The sequence below is a fragment of the Bombyx mori genome, chromosome 18, assembly GCF_030269925.1.
Source record: "Bombyx mori chromosome 18, ASM3026992v2".
In the NCBI taxonomy this organism is placed as follows: domain Eukaryota; kingdom Metazoa; phylum Arthropoda; class Insecta; order Lepidoptera; family Bombycidae; genus Bombyx; species Bombyx mori.
Window position 1 is genome coordinate 4,372,334 of NC_085124.1, and position 23,683 is coordinate 4,396,016.

The 23,683-nt window shown below is 37.2% G+C and overlaps 1 protein-coding gene and 1 long non-coding RNA gene across 13 annotated transcripts in view; one reads left to right on the plus strand and one right to left on the minus strand.

Moving 5' to 3' along the window:
• LOC101741393 (uncharacterized protein CG43867) overlaps nucleotides 1-23,683 on the minus strand; it is a 369,159-nt gene that overhangs the window by 334,772 nt on the left and 10,704 nt on the right. The gene's annotated exons all lie outside the window — the stretch shown is intronic.
• Nucleotides 1,429-3,820, plus strand: LOC134200549 (uncharacterized). The gene is made up of 2 exons (XR_009975515.1): nucleotides 1,429-2,472; nucleotides 3,443-3,820. It is a non-coding gene; the product is annotated as an uncharacterized LOC134200549 (long non-coding RNA).

The following is a 23,683-nucleotide window of genomic DNA, read 5'->3' on the forward strand; positions in this document are numbered from 1 at the left end:
TCACGGTTTCTTGATTTTGAGCAATGTGAGGACGTAAAAATTGCCTCTATCTTTCAAACGTGACGTCAAAATCTCTGTTGCCTCTTAAAAAATCCTTTCAAAATATTCGACTGACAGCAGTACTAGGTAGAACGAACTAAACAGCAGTACCAAACGATACTCCATAAAACATACAAGTAAGATGTGAAGCATTAGAATCTCTAGAGGAATTTTTAAACATTGTACGTGTTCAGATTCAAAATGGCGATTCTTTGAATTTACGATGCTGCAAGACAATAAGTTCGTCCAGCGTTTTCATTGTTAGATTCGCATCGCATCGCATTCGCATAAGCAATAGCTTTTTCTAAAATCTAAAGTCGCATCAATCACAGACAAAATGACGGAAAATCGCCTTAGATGGTATGGCCATATCATGAGACGGGACGAAGATCATGTGGTGAAAATCGCATTAAGCTTGCCAGAACAAAAGACAGGTAGAGGCCACCCGCCATCGACCTGGTGGTCAAACATCGAAAGAGACCTCAATAAAGCCCAATTGCCCCAACCGACAACCCAGGACAGATCAACCTGGCGCCGTAGAGTGAGGAGAGCCGACCCCAGATATCGGGAACAGGTATGGATTAAACAGATGCTGCCTTTTCATGAATACAGGGACTAAATTAAAGAATCATTATTTTATTCATTAGGGTAAGGACATCAATGACCGCCCGTTAGCTCTGAGCTCGACACCCTTCAGCTCCTATAAAAAAAAAACATTATCCATGTAACGACAATGCTGACAGAACCTAATCATCATAATGTTGCGCATTAACGTAATGAGACACTCGCAGAAGAATCATTGGACGCTTTTTTTTTCATCGTTGAAATCCCATTCGAAAACAAAATGAGAGTCATATTTATACATTTCTGTTACGTCTCGATTCGTGGCGGAGACATTAGCCGTCTCCCAGGTGCCGTTACGTTTCTTCGTCCCGTCGCCCTTACATTTCATGATTAAGATTTTTCATCTCATAATTGAGATTGACGGAAAAAAGGAACAATCTCTCTGCGCAGGCTTTATGCAAAGAATTTGAGGAACATTAAAGCGTCTTAAAACGTTTTCAATATTAATACCTTATCCAGATGTCTCTACCAAACATTTGTTCACGGTCTTGTTTGATGACATGATCTTCGATTGACAATTGGTAATGAGCTTCAAATATTAAATCTAAGAAACGTGGAATGAAACCACGATACGAAATGGAAACATTACTTGAATATCGAGACATTTAAGTTTTTTTTATTGCCCTTGTAGGTAGACGAGCACACGGCCCACCTGATGGTGAGTGGTTACCGTCGTCCATGGACTTCAGCAATGCCAGGGGCAGAGCCAAGCCGATGCCTGCCGCTTAATACTCTCCACAAGCCTCGTTTGAAGAAGGACATGTCATAGCGCTCGGGAAACACCGTGGAGGGGAACTCATTCCATAGCCGGATGGTACGTTATGATAAATTTCCCAGATTTACGTACGTTTTGAAGGTTCATAACGACGGAGAGCCTGAAAAATATTTTTTCGGTTATGAAAGAGTGGAACACAATAGCGGATTCATTCCAGTATTTAATTTAAAGACAATGATAAAGCGTTCATCTCAAGAAATTGTACGACGGCCGCAAAGTCTACAAAGGAGATGAAATATTAAAATTTCAAGTGCTCCAGATTTCTTCGTTGACAATCCTCTTTGCAAATAGAAAAATGAGCTGTGCCTAAAAGATAAAACGACATAACGGTTCTAAGTCTGCGCACAGAAACAATTGTAGTACCTTTTAGTAATTTTTTTTAATGCTTAGATAGGTGGACGAGCTCACGGCCCATCTGGTGTAGTGGTAACCGGAGCCCATAGACATATACAACGTAAATGCCGCCAACCACCTTGAGACATGAGTTCTAAAGTTTCACTTTTAACACGGCTGCACCGCCCTTCAAACCGAAACGCATTACTGCTTCACGGCAGAAAAGGGCAGGGCGGCGGTACCTACTCATGCGGGCTCCCAAGACGTCCTACATATTTCAATGGAAAAATTGGCACCTGCCGGCGGGATTCGAACACCGAACATCGCTACATACGAATGCACAGGACGTCTTATCCTTTAGGCCACGACGACTTCTAAACCTACTAACTATATAGGTCTTTGTCTAGATGTTCTTCAATATACCTAGATCTCCTATAAACTAAATTGAACTATGTATGTACGTACCAATGGTGCATGATATATACTGCGGGTAACAGTCCTGGAGTCTGGGGGCGACTTACCAATTCGTTGATTACAAAAATACTCCACAGTGCATTGTGTATTGGAACAGCAAGAACGAGAGGTAATTGAAAATTGAAATAAATATTCCTTTCGATAAGAATATCCTTTGTCGTATTTAACGTCAATGTAAACACTACTATCGTCCCATACGTCCCATCGAGCAACAGTCCTATGAAAAGGTAAGTAATTTCGAAAATAATTCAAACAGCTTATCTTTTTTTATTTTTTTTATTTTTTTATTGTTTAGATGGATGAACGAGCTCACAGTCCACCTGGTGTTAGGTAGTTACTGGAGCTCATAGACATATTTAACGTAAATGCGCCACCCACCTTGAGATATAAGTTCTAAGGTCTCAAGTATAGTTACAACGGCTGCCCCACCCTTCAAACCGAAACGCATTACTACTTCACGACAAAAATGGATGGGATGGTGGTACCTACCCGTGCGGACTCACAAGAGGTCTTACCACCAGTCTTCACTGTATAACATTTGTTTTTGTTACGAATACGTGTGTTATTTCGTACAAGTAAAATATTCACTAACCTTTTCAAATGTATAATACAATATACGCGAAATTATATATCTCTTAACGTGCTCAAGGACATGTGCAATCGGCACACGACAATGGATCACGTTGATTCCCGCAAGTCCTTTGACACGTGCCTGCATAGTACCGATTCAAATCGTACCTCAAACCCACAATGGATATGAAAGGCGAACGACGTCATTCAAAGTCGAAGAGCGAATTGGACTTAAAATGAATTTTAATATTTCACTCACAAAGTTCAAACATTTTACTATGCTTAAAATGTGCATGCATGAATTAAGTTTTAGCAGATTACATTTTTACGACAATGAATAATTAAATTAGAATTAGCATAGGGTAGGTAATACTTCAATTTTAAGTTAGAATTTTAGAACACTTGCATTATTTAATGGTAGAATAGCGCTCAAAAAGTTCTTTTACGCTTTAATCAACAAAATTAGAAAACGTAAATTTAAAATGAGCTTAAAAAGTAAAATATATTTATGAAATAATGAGACAATGAGAGTTTACACTTTCAAAGTAAAAGGTTTTTCAAAATAAAAAAAATGCAAATAAAGAAATAATACAAGTACCAAGGATCATACAACCTCTTCTTTTTTAGCGTCGGTAATAAAAGTGAATATTAGTACAAAAATACGCGCTTTCCTGAGTTGATAGTCTCAAATCTATAATAATTGAATAAGCACGGGTGTTGTAAATAAGAATACAAAGAAACCTACCATATTCTAGAGAAATCTTCCTGAATAAACACATACAAGAACAATGACAATAATGATATTAAATGATAATAATAATTTGTGACTATAATTTATGAATGTTATATTACAAATTGACATGTTAGTAATCTTCAATTAATTCTATATTTATTTTATATTTTCCCACTTTTTATTCAAGTAAGAACATGTTGGAATGATAAAATTTTGTAAATCCATTATTTATGTACCATTTAGAAAATAAATCATTTTGAATTTGAATTGAATCGAATTGAATATAAAACAGGCGCACACAGACACTGCGAATATCAAACAAAGATCCAACAGTCCCAATCCAACCAACAGTTTTATTAAATAAGTTCACGGTTTTCAATTTTAATGACTTCCCGATACAATCAAAGTACTCGTAATTTAGCTGCGAAAACTTAAAACAATTCTTAAAGCTACCGATCCGTAGTACCAGTGTGCTTAGTGCGAGTTTTTTAACGTTCTCGATAGCGTAAAAGTTAACTCAAATTCGTATGCAGTTGGAACAGCGCCCCTAGCGGCAAACGTAGGCAACCGTTACAACTCCATACAGATTAGAGTTAACTTTTACGCTATCGAGAACGTTATAAGACTCGCACTAAGCACAGGGAGTCACGACTACTAGCCAGTAGACCGACGAGATGAGCAATCAGCATTATATCGCTTACTTAACGCAAGATTTGTGCTTTACCTTAATATTTTTTTTTATTGCTTAGATAGGTGAACGAGCTCACAACCCACCCGGTGTTAAGTGGTTACTGGAGCCCATAGACATTTACAACGTAAATGCGCCACCCACCTTGAGATATAAGTTCTAAGATCTCAGTATAGTTACAACGGCTGCCCTACCCTTCAGACCGAAACACAGTACTGCTTCACGGCAGAAATAGGCAGGGTGGTGGTACCTACCCGCGCGGACTCACAAGAGGTCCTACCACCATTCATGTTTTACAGACACTCGGACAAATTGTAGAGATAAAATCTTGTGATTCGGCGAACATCTCAGAGGTCAAGTGAAGTTTGCCAGTCGTATCACGGATGACGTATTCATTGAAACCACGTGATTTACGAGGGCGAATCTCAAGAGTTCCGAGCCAGATTCCCGTCTCCCGAAACTTGGGAGGGTCTTTGAATAAAGATTTTTAGATTCGTACATATCTTCAATGGTTCGCGTTCACGATTCCATTCGCTGAATGTATATTCCAGATTATTTGAAAGTTATCGCACTTTTCTTACATTCTGATTTGATCATTATTTTTTTGAATTCAGAGAGCTGATAAGTTAAAGATTTTTACCTAGATTTTTTTATTTCATAAGTTAGTAAACGGCTCATCTGGTGTTAGGTGATGACAAGAGTCCATTGACATCAGAACGTGAGTATCACTTACTTTGAAACATAAGATCGAAGCCTCAAGTGTATTTTATATACCTACTAGTGGACCCGGCGAACTTTGTTCCGCCACACGGTTTGTTTCAAACACATCAACCGGTCAACTTCAAAATTCTACTATAATTAACCATAAACTACATTACGTTTAGCTGTCAGTTGCGTTTTGTTATTCCATATCTGTTGCGTTTTGTTATACCACATTTTATGTCACATCCCACAGAAACGTAATAAAAAGTATCGTATGTAAAAAGTATCGTATGTCCTTCTCCTGATCCTAAGCTACCTCCCCACCAATTTTCAGCCAAATCAGTTCAGCCGTTCTTGAGTTATCAATAGTGTAACTAACACGACTTTCTTTTATATATATAGATAAGGTTTGTCTAACTAAACCCATCTTTTGTTTTTCGTAAAAGTTGAATCTTCGAAATTCGGCAGCACGTTTTGTCTTAAAAGACACTTCGCAATAAACTGAAATACAACCGAACAAAATAATACTGAACAAATAAACAAAAAGTCCTTAATACAGCCTTTAGGGACTGACCGAGAACTATCAGACTAAATTGTTATCTTGAGATACAATTCAAAGTACACCTGAGCCAAAGTCATGAACTATCCAAAAGGGACAGACACTAGCTTACCGATTACATCTGCAGCATATCAATTGCTAGGAGGTCAGGAATTTCGGAAACAATGTGTTTTATTTGTGGAACTACTAGCAATTGGATACAGGATTAGAGATATAGTCGTAAAGGCTGACAGTTGAGAAAGGAATTTGCAAAACAACTACATTTACTGGTGGTAGGACCTCTTGTGAGTTCGCGCGGGTAGGTACCACCACCCTGCCTATTTCTGCCGTAAAGCAGTAACGCGTTTCGGTTTGAAGGGCGGGGCAGCCGTTGTACCTATACTGAGACCTTAGAAATTATATCTCAAGGTGGGTGGCGCATTTACGTTGTAGATGTCTATGGGCTCCAGTAACCACTTAACACCAGGTGGGCTGTGAGCGCGTCCACCCATCTAAGCAATAAAAAAGAGCAAATTTTTTTAAGTGATGCTTTGAGAAATTGCTTCATATGAACCCATCACTTCGGCTTTTTACCGCATCTACTACCATTAGAGTAGAATTTAGTCTTATTACCAGAAACCGCTGCGTACAATGACCGTGCGCTTCAAGAAGTCATCTATGTCACGGACCTTTGCGCTTTGGGACGCATTCCATTACAACCTGTATCCCAGCGCTCAAACATATCCTTCTTTAAGTTTCATGTAAGGAGTTTTCAACACTAAAAGGCGGCATTATTTATCAGTGTACTAAGTGGGTGAACGAACTCACAGTCCACCTGGTGTTAAGTGGTTACTGGAGTCCATGGACATCTACAAAGTAAATGCCGCCACCCACCTTGAGATAAAAGTTCTAAGGTCTCAGTATAGTTACAACGGCTGCCCCACCCCTCAAACCGAAACGCATTACTGCTTCACGGCAGAATTAGGCGGGGTGGTGGTACCTTCCTTTTGTTAAGTGGGCACTACAGCTTTATAGACTATATAATATAACATATAATGTGAATGCTGCCCACCTTGAAACATGGTTGTCGCATTCCCAATCAACAACAATTTGAACTACAAATATAATCTTGAACTACGCAATGTAAGTGAAACAAGGCCCTTAAGGAAAGCTATTTGTCTCAATAAACTGAAACGAATTCTCCGGAATAGGTCCCCGATGAATATTTTTCAAGAATCCATTACGTCACATCAGAGTTTTCTTGTTAAATAAATAAATAGTATCACTTTCGTCGAGTGTGTCCAGTGAGTTTAGTGTACTGTTTCCGAAATTATATCTATCGCGGTTTTGATAAGACCAGCGAAATATTTACTTCAACGAATTTTTTTTTAATAAATTTGAATTAAAAATAGTGTAAGAAAAAATTATTTTATTGTAAAAAAGCGTGGGTTGCTTTTCAGGATATTATCAAAATAACCCTTCTACTCATATCTGTTCATACAATATTTATAACTACTGATACCATGTATTTTGTTAGTTTTTTAAACTATAATTTTTTATTTTTAATATTTTTGTTAAATTTTAAATTTTTCAAATTTTTTTTAAATATTGAATTGTCATCGATCGATAATAAGTATACCAAATTTCGAGTTAATCCGACGATTTGAAGGGGGGTCAAAATCATGTTCAAAGATTCCGTTACATACTAACATACATACGTCTGAAGCTAATAAAAGCGTACTAAAAAAACAAGATGAATTCACGAAATGATGCAGTTATGTACAGCTTTCAAATAAATAAAAACAAAATGAACGTAAATGGCGACCCAAGCTTGACAAAGCCGGGAGAGATTGTGAATTGCAACTCACACAATTTAATTAAACAATACAATGTTTTAACAAAAAAGAAAACAGAGTTTAACGATATAAAATGAGAATTTCAGCAATGTACTCAAAATCAATTAAATATGTATTATTAAGGATTACTCAAAAGTTAGATAGAGGCAAATGGCGTGGAATGGTCCGCAATAAGTTCTTGTTGCGAGGAAGTGGTCACCACCCTCAGTATTGAGGAAACCGAAGCAAGAAGAAGAAGACTCAAAAGTTACTATTGCGTTCTCGATAACATTTAACTGTGACCACATACGAAGGCCCAGCTTTCAAAAAAAGAATCCTCGCAAAACGCTTCAAAATTTAGAATTTTTTTTTCTCTAACCTGCATAAAAAACACTGTCGAATTGAAAACCTCTTATTTTGAAGTCTGTTAAAAACTAGTCACTATGCTCCGGTGATTTTATTAGATAATAATCTGTTCGACTGTTTATTTAATTGCTTCGAATAATATAATGGGGTTACAGAAGTCTATAGATATCTCAAACTAAACAGCGTCACTTACATACCTTGTGACATAACCTCAAAGTCTGAAATAATTATTTAACTATTAGCTCAGTTTAAACTGTAGATCAACTAAGTCTTGCTAATCTGTCAACGAAACCATTAAAAATAAAAAAGATGTGGTGTTGTTGGACACCAGGTAGGAACGAAGTTCCTTCGGCTAATGTAGAATCGACACAATTTGCAAAAAAAAAATCGTGCTCAATTTTATGTAAGTTTTCTTGATTTTTCTCTTAAATTTTGCTGATTAGTTTTTATTTAAGTATAGGAAAGCATTTAGGAAATTCAGTATTTTAGGAAATAATAAATTACGTAAAATAGAAAGAGAATGGATGAGAGAACGAAAAGAAAGAGGGAGAAAGAGAAAGGTATTATACACTACTCGCCTGTGTATGCGACTGTCGCGCCTGCGCACGTCTCATTTAACGGTTTTATTCCACGCACTTTTTTCCACGGATTTTTTCTTACGGTTTTACTATCACATTTTTATCAGTTCGGTCGCGCAGCAAAATCCCTATTCCCTCCAAGCCTGCCGTAAGGAACTTCGTTCCAAAAATTAATATAAAAAAAAAAATACAGTTCCACATTATACAAAACCAACAGTTTAATAATAACACACCGTGGCACTCATATTTAACGTACAGCTGTATGTACCATCTGAGTCGAGCCAAACAATAACTCATAGGTAGCCGCAACTACAAAGCGCACAGAACCAAATTAATCTACGAGATAAATCCCTTGGGCGCTAAACGTGTTAATAGGGTTAGTACAAAACAAAATGCGCACAATTATTTTAGGAGTTTCGTTTGAGACTGTGGATGTATACGACAAAGGGAAGATCTTCTACCCAGCAGGTGATATTTTGCTCGGTAGACCGACGGTCTTAATGTTGTTGTTGGGAACTTGTATACATATATGCAAGCTTATCTTGAAAATGTCGTAAGCGCGATTCAGGCATCTGTCAAACATCGTGTGTAGTATCATGGCTACCCGCCACAAGACTATAGTTCTTATGACCCAAGTACCATCAGTCATGAATTATTTCAAAGCCCAATTTTTTTAGGGCGACTGGTTAAAGTCAATGTTTTTTTTGTTATATTTTAAAATTGAGTATACGCGTTCATATTGCGCAACCTCTAGACTTAATAGACACTAAAACGTGCCTACCACTCCCCAAAATTTCATTTAATTAACATTTATCCATACCCTTTATGTAGTGGAGGCCAGTACCAAGGTCAAAGTAGACTCAAAGTTACATAACATCAGAACAGAGGACGCGAACTCTCCCACTTAGAGTATAAAAGGACACTACTACGGATGGATGAAAAAACGGCCGCTGGTAATAGCCAATCCATATTATATTCCGATAATAGTCAAACTTTAAAATATCCGCATACCATCCAATTCCTAAACGCAAGCTGCATAAGAGATTTCTCACTCGTATCCAATATTATAGATATTGGACAATATGTATACAAAAAATCCTGGCAGCCCTAACACTTGATTCAATTTGAATAGAGCGAAAAAATCGAGAGCACAGACGTCTCTGCTATAATAGTGTAATTTAGCTGTAGAAAATTAAATAAAAACCTCTACTTTGAGCGGACTTCGCTTCCAGAATATACTTCATTAAAATGTAATTTTAAATTCTTGTTCGTCAAATAATATTTGAGCTACTGAGAAGCTAAGTTTGTCATAAAAAGCGATACTATAAATATGTATTTTAAGAAGTAACCAAAATTATTCGATTTTCATCAGCTTTCTTCGGCATGGTTTCTTATCGTCTATTACACTTGTCACACACGCTTTTCTTCTTAAATGGAACTTGTTGCCTTTCAGATTACAATTAAGAAAATAATTTAAAATACGTAACGGCATATCTAGTCCTGCCATGCCCAAAATAAGTTATAAATTAATGAATGTCAGATCAAACATGTTATGTGTAATTGGTTGTATAATAAACACCAACTACATAAATAAACAAGACTGATTACAATTGTACTTTTCAGTTTGTGTTTTTTTCTCGTCGCGGTCAAAGCGATATTAATTCGCCACCAATTTGTAACAGTTTTGCATTTACCTATGATGTTACATAAAACAAGTCTACATCATAAAAACAGTGGAACTGTTCGAAATGAGAGTCAAGATCTAAATCTTGAATGCACTGAAACAGCATATGAGACGATAAACAACATTAACACACACTCCAAAGCTGTTAACTTAATGAAAAGCAAAGTGAGTGTGTTATAAATAATAAGTACACGTTGAAATTATGTTAAATATGCTACACTGTATCCAAAGTACAAAGCGTGCATTGTACCCTGCATACAATGCTGCAAGATTTTGTACATTTAGCCCACTGAATTTCTCGCCGGATCTTCTCAGTGGGTCGCGATTCCCATCCGGTGGTAGATTCAGCGAAGCACTGCTCTTGCTAGGGCTAGTGTTAGCAAATTCTCTCAGGTGGAGCCCGTGAGATTACCCACCCGTTCGGGCGTAGCTGGAATAGCAACTTAGGCTACCGGCGAATAGGTAGGCAAAAAAAAGTAAATGTAAATGGTTTATAATACCAAAGCCTTGCAACCTGCAACGTGACGAACGTAATACGAATTGCTTAATTTATTTTGGTAACCAAATATGGACGAGCCGCTGGTGGATATATGGTAGACAAAAAACTGGAATGTAACGTCGCCACTCACCGCGGATCGAAAGAGATATAAATTTTGATTCTATAAAAGATGAACACGTTAACACATTTGATTATTACAAAACCCGAGAAAGTTCAAAATAGTCTTTATTAAAAAGAAATGCGAGGACCAGGTCTGTTATTTCTAATATATTCTATCAGCCCACAGACGTCCACTGCTGGACTTTGAAGTGGCAGTTGGCAGAGCACATTGCTCGTAGAACGGATGACCGTTGGAGCCGGCAAGTTCTTGAAACGCAACCGCGTACCGAAAAACGTAACATGGGTAGGCCTCCCACAAGATGGTCCGACGACCTATTGAGGTTCGCGAAGATCTGCTGGATGCAGGCAGCACAGGACTGATCTTTGTGGCGAGGCTTGGGGAGGCCTATGTCCAGCAGTGGTCTGTTGTTTATTATCACTCTATTGTCTCAGACAGGATCAGTATCAACTCTAATAGCGATTTGTTCCCCTATTGAATCACCGTTGAACTTTGCTGTATCTCATTTAATTTTAGAACCATCGGTATAACAAAAAGATAATTCGGTATTATGATATAATTTTACGCCTAACCTCCAATACCTGCAATTTTTTACTTTAGAAGTATTAACTTTTAAAGAACGCTCGATAACAGAGTTACAGTAAAACTCCAGGAACTTGCACCATAAAATACGTCATCGGGTTTAAAATAAGTTCAACTTCTTGTACAAAAACATGGCTATTGGCGTAGGTCTGGCTAATAGCCAAAGTTTACATGGAGACATTTTTATATGAAAACGGAGGCCGTATTATATAAGACTTCCGTGGAGATGGTCACGACACCTACGTAATTTGAAAGCAGTATATGGTAAGTTGATAATGAATAAGTAGCAGTAGGCAGCGAATTGTCTGTTCCCCTTCTAATATCCTAACAAAACTAACTGGCCTGTGAACCTCAACCTTAAGAACTACCGAAAACCGAACCAACTGAGGGCATTTAATTCAAAATAAAACAAAAATTCATAAATAATGGCACCAAATTCAGAAATAAAGAATAAAATCAAAACGAAGATAAAAATGTATTGACTAATTAATCTCTTAGTGACTTTATAACCATTGGTACGAATACCGTGCCTATAATTAAAATACTTCAAAGTATAATTTTTGATATTTATTAACAACTAGCTGGCCCGGCAGACTTCGTAGTGCCTCAAACGATAAATAAAATACCTAAGCTTTTGTATAAAATAAACTTAAAAGAAACGATAGGAATCCGTCCGGAAAATTGTTATTTTTATTTAATTCCAAGCATTTTCATATTTATCTACCTTTTAAACCTTCTCTGGACTTCCACAAATAATTCAAGACCAAAATTAGCCAAATCGGTCCAGCCGTTCTCGAGTTTTAGCGAGACTAACGAACAGCAATTAATTTTTATAAATATAGATTAGTCCTTTGATCTAGAAATTAACATTACCACGCTTTTGAAAGTGATTTTAATTCATTAGTTTATTACTTGATTCTTTTTTGGAAAAAATTAGTCATGTCTTTTCAATAGATTGATTTGTTAACACAAAACGATCTTTTGACTTCGGACCACATATCAGCAACCCATTAACTCTGTTATCTGCGTTGCCTGTTAATGTATTTTTGGTATTGGAAATATGGGTCTTGTGTAAAGTTTTGTAGATACGTTTTCAAGTTGGCAAGCTAAAAACGGTGTCGCAGTCACCGGACACGACGAAGAAGAAATTATTATTATTAAACGTGTATTTAAAGGGGGAACGCTGCCAGTATCTTCGGAATCTTACCTAAAGGGACTCCTTTTAATAATATATTTTAGTTATTAAATTATTATTATTATTATTTATTAATATTATTTTAATATTATTAATATAGTATTTAATTAATTTATTTTCTTATTATTAGCGTAGCACGAGTAATATTTATGTATTATTATTTATAATGTTTAACAAATATTATTCAAAGACCAATGCACTGCTAGCCAATAAAATTATTATTGAAAAACAGTCATTGTATCGACGCAACCAAAAGTTCATCATACAATTAAATAATACTTTTTATAAGCGTAACACGTAATCATATACTTATTTATTTAGTAAAACAAATCGCACAAATTCAATTTACACATAATCGTATGATTAACGACACGATATCGCGAACCTCGAAAATAGTGTTCGCGAAAATCCTTCCCGACGAGGGTGGAAAGTAAAATCAGCACGTAACACAGACCGTAGGACCCCGTGAGGATGCGTTTAATTAAATAAAGCCACGATTGAAACCTCTCGCCGTGAGAAATACAATATCGTCACGTTTTTTTCTTCTCTTCTTCGCCGGTTGAAAGCTCGCCGTGGCGGGAATAGGTAATAGTGAACAAACCGACATTTAGATTTACGACGAGAATTTTTAATTGCAAATTCTTCGGAGCTTTTTGAAGAGTTATCCCGTTCTAACTACGAGTATACTGCAGTCCATGAACGTACATAAACACGAAGAGAAATTAAAATCATAAATTCATAAGTATTAATGCATAATTCAAAAGGCATACAATCAAGAAATTCTGAGTTGGCCCCCGAAATGTATTTATCGTTCGCCTAATTAGCCATTAGAGCTCCCTTTTTCCTGAGAACGCAATTAATTTACAATTACGTACGAAGGGCTGCACAAAGCCTTATTAAATAAAATGTTCCAAAAAGACTTTCATTTCGCGTAATTTCTTTTCAGAATCTTTAATTACGTATGATTTATTTATCGTGTTAAATATCACGTTGTAAGTCGCTTTTCATTACGAATAGAAAGTGACTGATTTTCAAAACGATCTTCCTATATATTGTTTCTTGGAAGGTATACATCAACAATCGAGAAAATCACACACGATCATCTGACCCCAAACTAGGATTACCTGTGCTATGGAAACCAGAGTCTGATATACATACTTATATAGTGTACACGTTTAAATAATTCATTTATAATTAATTATACAAATAATAAACTCCTAGACGTAGAGCATATGTATGTTTGCCCGATATGCGAATCGATCTTACGAATCTAGACCGAACAGTCAACGGTTACTAAATAAAAAATGGCGTTACCAAAACTCTCATCGCATTAGTAAAACGGTGCCATATCTTTTATTTATTTTTTATTGGTGGACGAGCTCACAGCTCCCTGGTGTTAAGTGGTTACTGGAGCCCATAGACATCTCCAACGTAAATGGCCCACCTTGAGATATAAGGTCTAAGTATAGTTACAACGGCTACCCCACCCTTCAAACCGAAACGCATTACTGCTTCACGGCAGAAATAGGCAGGGTGGTGATACTTGCCGTGCCGACTCACAAGAGGTCCTACCACCAGTAAAAAATATATTTGTTCTTATCTTCAAATATATTTTAATTAATCTAATAGAAAATCATCGAACACGCACAAGTAAAATACCGCAAACGGGGCAGACACAAATCGCCCTTATCACAGAAAGTACGTGGCGAAACATTCATAATTCACCACGTGTGTAGGCGTTATCGTGCCAGAGTGAATATAAAATGTTTAATCATGATCTCGCAGATCGCTTCCTTTCTTCATCCCTCACGCGAGCAACTTTATCCCTAGTATCTGAATTTTTAATAAAGACTTACGTTCGTCGCCAACGGTTTCACGAAGAAAAACGCTACGGAATATTCATTTAAGGAGGTGCGTAGATGGAACGCGAGCACGATGAAGGATTGCGAACTTGTATCGTAATACCGAATTGGGTCAATGAATACGTACAGCGTGATGTAAATAAGGCGGTTTAGGACACTGTAAGATTTTTTGCACAGGACAGGTCGAGACGGATTTTCAGTTTTCTTCAAAAATGTGTTGTATTTTTTTATTGTATAGATGGTACGACGAGCTCACAGCCCACCTGGTGTTAAGCGGTTACCGGAGCCCATAGACATGAACAATGTAAAATCTGCGACCCACCTTGAGATATGAGTTCTAAGGTCGTATAGTTACAACGGCTGCCCCACCCTTCAAACCGAAAGCCATTATTGATTCACCACCAGTGATTTTTTTCTATCCAATTATAATTTGCGTAATTACTAATAAGTAAAAGCAGGTGGGCTGTGAGCTTGTCCGCAAATCTAAGCAATAAAAAAAACTCAAGCAAAAGCGTAACAAGTATATAACATAACAAGTTGTATTCTTTTTTGCGAAATATCCCCATTGTTTCTGGTCTATAAACCTATAAACAATAGACAAGAGAAAATAGTTAAGCAGCCTTTTCTCTTCTGTTTGTCAACCGATTTTTTTAAATTTTTAATAGCTGACGAATTTTGTGAACGTTATTAATAAAAAAATAAAAAGCAGTGTTTTTACAACTTTCCTATAACAGATATTGTAACAAAACAAAATAAACCTTAATTAACGAATTTTTGACCTTAAATCTTAAGAACCAAGATTGATCCTAACTTCCAGGGTGCACGCTTAGTATTGAGTGGACCGTAATCTGGTTTATCCATCATCAACTAGTACAAAAACCCTAAGAGCCTTTTGTCGGTTCCTTAACAAAAATACATTGAAGTCGTTCTGGCCTAAAGGATAAGACGTCCGGTGCCTACGTGTTGAGCGATGCACCGGTGTCCGAATCTCAGGCGGGTACCAATTATTCTAATGAAATACATACTCAACAAATATTCACGATTGACTTCCACGGTGAAGGAATAACATCGTGTATGAAAATCAAACCCACAAAATTATAATTTGCATAATTACTGGTAGGACCTCTTGTGAGTCCGCGCGGGTAGGTACCACCGCCCTGCCTATTTCTGCCGTGAAGCAGTGATGCGTTTCGGTTTGAAGGGTGGGGCAGCCATTGTAACTATACTGAGACCTTAGAACTTATATCTCAAAGTGGGTGGCACATTTAACCACTTAACACCAGGTGGGCTGTGAGCTCGTCCACTCACCTAAGCATTAAAAATGAATATATAAAAAAAAACAGATTGCTTTCAACATATTTATTTCTCTGATCCGTTATAAAAGGTATATTTGCTACTAGATGCATTTTAAATACCTAAACAGTTCCAAACCTCAAATGTATACAAAACAATTCAGCTAAAACGAACGGTAGAGAAGAAATATCGCGTATGGTTGAAGACGGTAATTTTATGCGTTACATAACCCGTCCTGGGGTTAAGATCTGGGCATTCGTCATGTGACTTCCGCGAGCGTCGGACCTACCAATGTACCCTTATTCCGAAACGACGGATAAACTTGTATCCGCTTACAGATTTATATTCCGCACATATATTATAAGGGGGACCCCGATTTATCTGTTATGTCAAGGAATAAATTACGTGCATTGTGTTAAACATTATACACTAGCTCAAAAGCAAAGAATTTATATTTGAGCAATACTTAAAACAAGTTGAAAAAACTTGACAAGTCATTTTAAACGTGAATATGTACATACACATATGTCTGTCATGTATGAAACTGAGCAGAATCAACTTTGAGCAAGAAGTCTAGCAAATTGAAAAAGATCCAAATGTGTCCTCGCCTCCTCGCGTCGTTTTCCTCATTACTGAGGGTCGTGACTCTCCCGCTGCATCAGTTTCTTCCGTACGATTTCCCTCCATTTTCTACGATCCTTAGCTTTGTGGAAGGCATTGTGGAAGTTGATGTCCAGAGAAGATCGTATTTGGTCCGCCCATCTCGTAGGACTGCGTCCTCTGGGACGTTACCATCTACCTTTCTTGTCACCATCAGCTGTTCAAGATTATGACCCTCTTTACGAGCAATATGTCCGAAGAATTCCAGCACCCTACGAAGGCATATAGTGGAAAGTCTGGCTTTGACATGAAGCTCTCTCAGAATAGACACGTTGGTGCGAAAGGCGGTCCATGGAATCTGTAGCATTTTTCCAAATCCAATCCAAATGTGTAGTTATTATTAAATATTGTTTGTGATTAAGATCGTACTTAAACCTATTTCACAATTTAAAAACATTCGTTTTCTAAATTCCTTCGTAGATTAGAAATAATAATGATCATTGCAACGCTGTGGGTGCCATTTTTGCTTTCAATCGACGGCAAAACACACGAGAAAATGTGACTTGCACAATACTACTAACGTTCAACAAAGACGATTTAATTAAAAACGTGACTGAACGAAATTAGATTTTAACTACGTTATTTGGGTTCTTACGAGGAATCCTTATTACCCAATAACACGTGTTAGGAGTGAACTTAATTCACGACCTCATATTGTGTAACAAAAACAATTCTTACGAAACTTTTGGCATCAACATTTGGCATTGGCATTTGACATAGTAGCAGGGCATACTAGCTCACGACACCCTTGATATAAAATGCTAACCGATGCAATAAAAGAAATAAACAAAACAACAAAACCTAAATGCTACCGTCCACGTATTAGGACGATCGTAAATTACAACAATCAGTACCAACTCATCTCTTGACTCGCCTCAGCACTAGTACTAGAGATGAAATTCAGAGAGAGAACGAATAGTAATAAAAAGTGTGCTGTACCTGCATAACAATAGGGTTCTTCTTGCAAATATGAGTAGCACGACAAAATATTGTAACTTAAGAACCTCGATCCTGAAAATTGTTGCTTTCTTATTATGATTTTACAGGTACCACATTCTCGAATAATCTAGGATTCTTCTTTAATATTTTTCAGAATATTAATGTAGTCTACATTACATACACAATTTATGCATTACTTTTTTTTTACAAACACAAAAGGTGTTTTCTCGAACGTTCCTGAAAAACAACCCGTTTTGACTTAAAAGTCAAATTCGCCGTAGTAGGTAAAAGGGAGGGCTCTTTGAAGACTCTTATCCATTTATTTTCGATCCGTGAATTTGATTTGTCGCCCCCCAATGTAAAGAAATAATATAATCGAAACTACAAGAGCTTGTCACAGGACAATAATACGCATTTATCTAACTTTATTTATAGTCAAAAGTAGGCACGTAGCTTTCGCGATTCTTTTCATATTTAAAGTTTATGTGCTCGTACTTTATAGGGATTGTCGAAGTGTCGATAATATAGGTATTGTTATGAATTATTCTGGAAGTAATGGAATATTCGTGAAAAACATTTCAAATAGGAGATCAACTTTTAAAGAATAGTCTTTTTTATCTGACCTTCTAGATCTTTTGGATTTCCTACAGAGTTGATTAAAATGAAATGTGCAACTGGATTATTTTGAAAATAACTGTCAATAGACAGGTAGAAGTTTTTAACTATGATGACAAAGAAAAAAAAAAAAAAAAAAATTTCACAGCTGAGACAACTTAAACTTAATTCAAAATATATTTAATAGCGGCCCGCTCTGACTCCGCTCGAGTCTTAACAAAAATTTCAACGATATTTGACGTTGTTTTATTTTTTTAAATAAAAGAACGCTTATTGCGGCATAGCTATAATAGTTAGACACATGGTGTCGCGACACTTTTTGCACGTAATAATGTGTTCTACAAAGTCGTAGTACATTATTTTATTCTATCATCAATAGTTTTCGCAGAGCACGCGATGTAAAGAATATTTTAGGTATTTTTTTTTACATCTTGGGTTACATTATTGGAGTTTTAGTAAGGATCCCTAAAAATTTTTTAAAAAAAATTATAGCCTATGTCACTTGGGAATAGTGTAGAGCTTCCAAACAATGAAAGAATTTTTCAAATTGGTTCAGTAGTTTCGGGGCCTATTCAATACAAACAAACAAACAAATCTTTCCTCTTTATAATATTAGTATAGAAATATAGATAAAAACCGTTTTATACAGCATCCGTTCGGTAACATACCACTCAAAATACAGAGTTTATCATTGTAATCAGGGTACAATGAAGGCCACATCACACATTTGTCCCGTGACCAGATATTATCAAAAAACCCGGGACCCTCCGTTCACAGAGGTTCGATCTGGAGACTCGTTTGTCAAAAATGAAAAAGGGTACCCTTGACAAAATAGGCCAGCTTTTTAAAGGGAAGTTTCAAGATACTTTACGCTTTACGAAGAACATATTTCTCAAAACCGACAAAAGAAAAATGTACTCTAATTCGTTATGCAGTTTAACAACGTTGTTACCTTTTTTTTCCTACTTAAGCTGATGGATTTGAGAGACCATATCAGCGTTACCTTAACTCATACGTGAGCTCACGGGGCTCAAACCTGACGATGTTGCTAACACGAACCCTAGCAAGAACCGTGCTTCGCAGAATCTATCCCTCGTATCGGAAACGCGACCCACTGAGAAGATCCGGCGAGAAACTCAGTGGGCCTGTGGTGTCTGTGGGTTAATTTACTCGCCGAGCCCTTCGTCGCAAGCGACGGGTTCGACGAGAACGATGACCGGTGCTTGGGGTACCTAAAAGCATCGTTTGTGCATCGGGAGGAACCGAATTGACGTGTTTGAGTAACGTCGACCATTTGGTCCGCAGGATCGGCTATGTAGTTTCCGGCTGCTACGATGAGAGGATTCTCATGTCGTGCCGCTTTATCGAAGTGGTTTTGTTAACGTTGTGGAAGCTTATCTACCCGCTACCATAAAAAAAAAAACAAATCAGTCCGTCTGTTAAATTCGCAATTAATGGTAAATATAAAACAATATAAGAATTATAAAACAAGATATTATTGATTAGAATACAATATTGTTCGATTTTTAAAATCTACTATTTTTTGCGGGTAGTCAACCGCTGCCTATAAGAGCCAGTGCGGAAAGGTCTCCTACATTTTGTGATTCGGTTTGACATGGTGTGATTTGTAAGCGCTGTTTTACTCTTTGATTTGTTCCTGGACTTTATTCTAATTGACAGAATTGTATTTCGAACATAAGGTCTGAGTGTAAAAAAACCTTATTGTTATAGATTGTTTAATGAGGTCCCTTTTAGGGGGTAATTGATATTTTTTAACAACTTTCCACGTCTGACCTAAATATATTGTAAAGTGTTAAGAACATTATCGTCGTCAAATAAATTGTACATACCTTTCCCTTAACACGCGTTGACATAACCTGAAAGGAAGCAGGTGGACAGCTAAGAGGGTCGATGAATTATAACTCGTCTAACAATACAAGAGCCGGCGCAATTATGGGAAACCTTACAAAACCGGGTCTCGCATTGTTGGGCGCGGTTTCGCCTCGAGGACAGATGTGTAAATGCATTCACGTTTTAGCAAGCAGCTTTTTAATGGAAGGAGTCCACTTTACACACGCTGTTGCGTGAACGTAATCGAGTTATGTAATAAACGAAAAATAGATTGTACACAGATGTGTAATTCAATAAGTCTTAGCTTAGAATATATCCTAGCTTAAAAGTGAAGACGCCCGGTGTAGTCGTATAGACCGATGCGAGCAGGCCGGACCTGTCCTGGTGAAACTGGAAAGGCCTCCGGGCCACCAGTAATCCTTCAATCCTATAAAAAAAAAGTTCAAATCACGCGGGGAGGTACCGATTGGTCTTCGGAAATACACACTTAATATGTGCTTCGAAAGATTTCCAAGATGACGAAATAACATCGTGAAACTAAAATTAAAAAGTCGCAAAAAGTTGCGTAATTATTAGTGGTAGATAGATACACTGTAAGCCCGCATAAGGGGGTACCACCATCTGGCCAATTTCAACAGCGAAGCAATCTCGGATTCCTGTTCGAAAGGTGTGACTGGATAACCGTTATAAGTCAATGGATACTCCAATCTCATGTTTCAGGGTGGGTGGCGACACTTACATGAACTGGACCGTGAGCTGATTCACCGATATCTATCTATACCTAGTCAGGTCATAAATTCTGTCACAAGTGTAATGTAAAATAATTGTAACAAGTTTATTCATTATGTAACCATTCATATACCAAAATGAACTTAACAAAACATAGATTCTTATGACACTAAAGTTTATTCAAAATGACCTCCGTGATTTTGAATACAGGCCTTCAATCTGCGCGGCCAGTCGTCTATCGCGGCGGCTGCCTTAATCAAGGATGTCTTGAGTGACTCCAAATTGGGATGAGGCTTTGAGCACGCCTTTTCCTCCAAGTGTTACCATATCTTGTAATCTAACGGATTCAAATCTGGACTGGAGGAGGGCCAGTCTTCGTGCCGGATGAAGTCGATTTCACGCGCCGCCAGCCAGTCTTGTGTGCTCTTCGCTCTATGAGCTGGCGCCGAATCTTGTTGGAATACCCAGTGCCTGTTATTGAACATGGTATGAGAAACAGGTTCCACAAGGTTCGTCAGGACTATATTTTGATACACGACTGCATTCGTTTTTACACCTTTCTCACAAAAATGTACCTACCTCTGTTAAGCCCCAATAAGAAACTCCCAACCATACCATGAGCGAGGATGGAAAATGACCTCGTTGGACACGCGGAATACGGTTGCTCGCTTCTTCACTACTGTGTGCGTACACCTTATCATTTTGTTTGTTGTAGCTCTCTTCTACGGTAAAAATTTTTTCATCCGAAAAAAGAATTTCCCGATATTTTTTTCCCGCGTACCGCTTCAACAAAGCGCGGCATCTCTTCGGTCTCAGGTCCATTAGACGAGCATTCAAACGATGTCCTGTTTTTCTTCGATATGCCCGAAGCCCTAAGTCTTCATTTAACACCCTTTTCACCGTGGTTCTGCTTAACCCCATCTGAAGGGCCAACAGTTTCTGCTTACGTTTGGGATTTCTCTGAATTCGCGCCTTCACAGCTTTTATCACTGCTGGAGTCCTAACAGACCGAGGGCGACCACTTCTTGACCTGTCATCTACACTAGAGTCTTCATTGTATCGTTTGATGGTACAATAAACGAATCTTTTGGTTATATTCAAATTTTTCAGTATGTTAAAAATTTGAATTGGCGCGTAACCGCAACGATGCAACGCAATAACTGCAACACGGTCTTCTTTAAGCGTCCACTCCATATTTAAAAATGAGTAAAATTCTAAAATTATACATTTTTATTTTCATGAACAATTCGAAATTCGAATTCAATAAACTTTTTTGTAGCCAGCATTCTAAAAGAAAAGTTTTTACTGTGTGACAATACTTATGACCTGACTAGTTATATATAAAATGAATTGCTGTTCGTTAGTCTCGCTAAAATTCGAGAACGGCTGGACCGATTTGGCTAATTTTGGTCTTGAATTATTTGTGGAAGTCCAGAGAAGGTTTAAAAGATAGATAAATATGAAAATGCACGGAAGTAAATAAAAATAACAATTTTGGTTACCCTTTGATGTGTTCCCCGTCTGACGGATTCCTTTTGTTTGTTTTAAGTTTATTTTATACAAAAGTTTAGGTCTTTTATTTATCAATTAAGGCACTACAAAGTCTACCGGGTCAGCTAGTACGTAATAAAAAAGTATCTGAAATACGACGAAGCCCATCTCAGACTAGAAAAAACATCAAAAGTATTTATAATGACAGTCTTGAAAGCTTTTATAACCTCGTGAAATAATAAGTTACGAAAATGATACGTGGATGACAAACTTAAAAAAATGATGCTTAGAAATATAATAATATTAAAGTAGTATCATATTCATCGATTCTCTAGATTTGAAACACGTCTCTTACACTTTGGACATTTAACAAAAACTACCAGTAGTTGTTTAACGACAGAAACTAATTTTAAAGTTTTATTAATATTTGAAAAATAAAATACTGACATTTTTCGATTATTGGTCATCTAAATTTTTTTATTAAAATTTACTACCTGAGGTTCTGTCCGGATCTTTTCAGTAAGTCGCAGTTCAGCGAAGCACTGCTCTTGCTAGGACAGTTCTTATAGAGTTCTCTCAAGCTGAACCTCGTGAGCTCTCTCACCAACCAAGCTGGAGCCACAATGCTCCATTGTAACTACTGGCGAATAGGTAAAAAAAAAATCATATTATAATATTAAAAAATAATATTTTCAACGTTGTTCTACATCGCTATAATATCACGCATTAAAAAACTAAAACACATTTTGAGGAACAAATCGATGCCCTACAGCAGGGGTGGCCAACTTGATTAGAACCAAGATCTACTGTCTACAGACGAAACAGTCTACGATCTACCGAATGACCTTTCCTGAAATTTAATGAAATAATGTAGTTCAGTTTACAAATAAGTAGTATATTTTCTTAATTGAAGTCGTCGTGGCCTAAAGGATAAGACGTCCGGTGCATTCGTATATAGCGATGCAACTGTGTTCGAACCCCGCAGGCGGGTACCAATTTTTTTAATGAAATACGTACTTAACAATTGTTCACGATTGACTTCCACGGTGAAGGAATAACATCGTGTAATAAAAATCAAACCCGCAAAATTATAATTTGCGTAATTACTGGTGGTAGGACCTCTTGTGAGTCCGCACGGGTAGGTACCACCGCCCCGCCTATTTCTGCCGTGAAGCAGTAATGCGTTTCGGTTTGAAGGGTGGGGCAGCCGATGTAACTATACTGAGACCTTAGAACTTATATCTCAAGGTGTGTGACGCATTTACGTTGTAGATGTCTATGGGTTCCAGTAACCACTTAACACCAGGTAAGCTGTGAACTCGTCCACACATCTAGGCAATAAAAATAAAAAAAAAATTTTTTTTAGAAATATTAAAATACACCTGAAATAACATATTAAAAAAGAACTATAGTGTAGAAGAGAGGATAAATAATGTGGTCATTAACAAATTATACAAGATGAAGATAATGCGTGCACCAATGGGTGATTACGTTGCGCAGTCTGTTCTATATGGCTATTTATATTTTTTGTCTGGCCACGATCGACTGAACTAATAGCCACGATCGACTGGTCGATCGTGATCTACCGGTTGGCCACCCTAGCCCTACAGTTATGACTATTTAAACATGACTACAGCGAAATCGTTATTTCCCGATCCGGCTTCTCGTCTAATAGCCATTACTGTTGAATTAATATGAGCATTAAGGGGAAAGGTGTCACACAGGGCACATTAGCCTGAATTATACTGCATCGGATTTATTTTAATAGGATCCTTGTGAAGGACTCGCAGGGATTTAAACGTCGTTCGCTGAAATTAAAAAACCGGAAAGTTTTTACTGTAATATTGAAATGACATTATAATTATTTGATAAAAAAAAAAGAACAACCAGTTTTATTTATAAGACATGTT